General features: G+C 35.4%; 1 long non-coding RNA gene across 1 annotated transcript; it reads right to left on the reverse strand.

Moving 5' to 3' along the window:
• Positions 1–303: 303 nt before the first annotated feature.
• On the reverse strand, positions 304–3,004 carry LOC147393698 (uncharacterized). Its single transcript, XR_015182296.1, has 6 exons — positions 2,442–3,004; positions 2,007–2,293; positions 1,837–1,907; positions 1,395–1,446; positions 1,111–1,224; positions 304–746 (listed from the first exon to the last, which is right to left on the reverse strand). It is a non-coding gene; the product is annotated as an uncharacterized LOC147393698 (long non-coding RNA).
• Positions 3,005–3,287: the final 283 nt, after the last annotated feature.

Consider the following 3,287-nt stretch of genomic DNA (forward strand, 5'->3'; position numbering starts at 1 on the left):
AACTGTTACAAATCATTGCAGATTATAATTCTGAAAACAATATAAATTGAAAATTCTTTCATTGCTTTTTTTTATTTATATTTATGGTAGGGTACATGGAATCAAAATCTTAGATCTAGTGGGATCGATTTAACCCACTACTGTTACTTCTGTTTGAGGTTAGGCATGTTGAAATAGGCTACTTAATTTTAGGCCTAAATGCATGTGCGAGCAACCATAGAAGATAAAAAATTCAGAATCACTACAAAATTTGTTACACAGTTCAGAGAACGGGTAGAAATGCACAATGCCCCATTTAGTTCTTTAGATCACTTTTTGAGGGTTTCTTGTTATTTTGCTTGAGATTTCAGAAGTCTTTAATTTTACTACAACGATAAAACAGCAGAACAGATCCCTTCTTATAAATGAGGCCCCAACAAAATTCCAAGGTTTTGAATTTAACTTTTCGAGGAAATTGGGACCCATTAAATTAATACTACCAACAACCTACTGTTAAAAGTCTTAGCTTCTATATAGAGTCAAGAAATCCTAAAGTAAACAAGGGAGATAAGCTTCTCTCTTCCCTCTACTACTACTTCACACTATACTTCCTTGATCGGAGTCGTCTTTGTAGTAATATGGGGACAATTTCCTGTCATCCCCAAATTCGAGTTCAATAGGACGCCTTCCAGTTATCAACTGTAGAATCACCACTCCAAAGTTGTATAAGTTGCTCTTCTCGTGCACTCGAAGTGTCTACGCATACTCTGCAGCAAGTTTAAGGCCAAACACAATAGATTTAATTAAAATTGGAACAAAAAGAAAACAATTGAACAGGAAATATTGAATTAATTGTGTAAGTTTGTTAGAAACAAAACAAGGGCTGATAGAAATAACTATGTAAGCTCATCAAATCGATCATACAAGCTAAGTACAAACTAGAAAATATATGTAATCAGACATTGTAGATCAACAACAATGGGAGATATTATAAGCCAATACACCATGAAAAGATTATATGGCAAATAAATTGGTGAAAATTCAAATACCCAATATGAAAAGTAGAACATAATTCAATTAAAGATGACAATGTGAAATAAATTAAACAGGTATGATGTAATCTTGACTAACCTGGTGCAATATAACCACATGAACCTGTGATCGCAGACATGGATTTAGGCCCAATGCTGATCACATCAACCACTTTGGAAACCCCCAAAATCTGCCACTTGTGCACTGAACTCTCTGTCCAACAAAACGTTATTTGATTTCACGTTTTGATGAACAATTGGAGGCACGCAATCATGATGCAAGTTGGATAACCCATCCTTTACTACTATGAAGCAAATCACCCAAGCTTCTATTTGGCTACTAATTCCAAGAGAGAGAGAGTGTTCAATGACATTCTCATGTACCTTGTAACCCTACGATACATGGATGCACCCCTAGAAAAAACCACTGCTTTTTCTGAAAATTCCAAGAAGACAAACATTTAAGTTAGCAAAACATCAATATAATCAACCACTAAGTTAATTTCTACTGTAATTAATGTTGCTGCCATTGTACCCAGCAGAGTATACTCTGGTGGAGAATGTTGATCAAGTAAAGGATGGTGGCCACAATTTTACTCATTAAGAACATATTGTTTCTGGTCAGATCAGACACTCACTAACACTAGACAATGTCTAAGCACCTTCTATTTGCACATGTATCCTTAATATGTGACCCTGAAATGAGATGCGACCATGCACTTAAACTCATGAAGTTGTGTGTATAACTAAAATAGAATATCAAGTTTGATACTAGTCTGTAACTTGAGGTGTCGAACAAGCACGACTTTGTTCAACTCGGACTTACCCAATGAATCTTGAAGTAAATGTGTCAACTTGGAGTTCCTGGAAAATCCCCAAGATCGAGGCACATGGTACCTAATAAGGTGAACATTAATCTGAAAAAGGTTATAGTAAGAAATCATTGATGGATCGAGGCACGTTCAATGACTAAAGTTTTCTTATAAGAGTCATTACCATCATTGAGTTGGGTTGGCCACAACCAACTCGACAATTTGGAGGTCGGAATGTCCCAGAATAGCTACACGTATTGCAGTTACCATTTGCACCAACAGACCATAAACCGTTTCCTCCAAAAATGCCTCACCTGTGTCACAAGTGCATAGAGGGGAAGAGTAATGCAGCTGCGAAAGACTTGAATAGTCACCCTATGAAATAAGAAACAATTCACACTTGGAAGGACCATTTGTGATGGTATGGCAGCATCTGTATGCCCCAATCTTACAACCCCAATGCGCAGACACCTGAAAAGATCAATATGATACAAATCAAAATTGTGTGGTGGTTCAACATAACCATTCCAAGTTTCTCTCACTGTCAATTAGAAGAACTCTTAAGCTTTAAACAGAGAAGGAAAAAAATATATATATCGCACAAGCTAATTATACTCACCTCCTTTTAATTCAAGTATCCCTTCTTTCAATTTGGTTGGGGATGTGAAGGGGTTTGCACTTGCAGAATGCGACGTGTGCCCTCTGATGATATTTTAAGATTGGTTCTCATGGATTAGTTTTTCTACAGATGAGGAGGCGAAAATGATTCTTTAATCTGAATCATGAAAAGAGGCACCAACCTATTGAAGCAACCAATGGTGTGTGACAAATATAAAACAGTTTCAGGACAAGAAAACATGAGCACTGAATGGTAGAATGTGCAAAAGCAAGTGTAACTCACTGTCCAAGTATCTAAGTACTACCAAGTAGCAAGATAGAGCTTTAACAGTCTCCACTAAGAATAAAATAAACATAATTCAATCGATATTTCCAATATATCAGGCAAGTCATATCAATCTCAGTCTAGAACGATAATTCACATTAAAAATCACACTCGTTTACAGTCAAGATGACTCAATCTCAAATGATTTTTCAAATCCATGGCCACAAGGCCTTTTCACAACATGCATCAAACTTCAATATTAATAAAAGAGAATTACTATTGGCACCCCAATTTTTAACTTATTACATCCCAATTTCTAAAATTATTAATCACACCCCAATTAAAGATTAAACCACTCTTCGATCAGTACAAAGGTTTGGCTCAAACTATAATTTTAACATTATCAGACGTTATAACACTCGTTCAAACAATTTCAGTAATTGTTTAGAATTATGATTAGGCTCATATAAAACCCTAACCACAATATATATATATATATATAGGGTCAGGTTCAAGGGCCATATGAGAAAACATATGTAAAAACTTTCGTTTTTAATAAAATTTTAAAATATGGGTTAGAAA

The sequence above is a fragment of the Akebia trifoliata genome, chromosome 10, assembly GCF_017979445.1.
Source record: "Akebia trifoliata isolate Shusen 1 chromosome 10, ASM1797944v1, whole genome shotgun sequence".
Taxonomy (NCBI): domain Eukaryota; kingdom Viridiplantae; phylum Streptophyta; class Magnoliopsida; order Ranunculales; family Lardizabalaceae; genus Akebia; species Akebia trifoliata.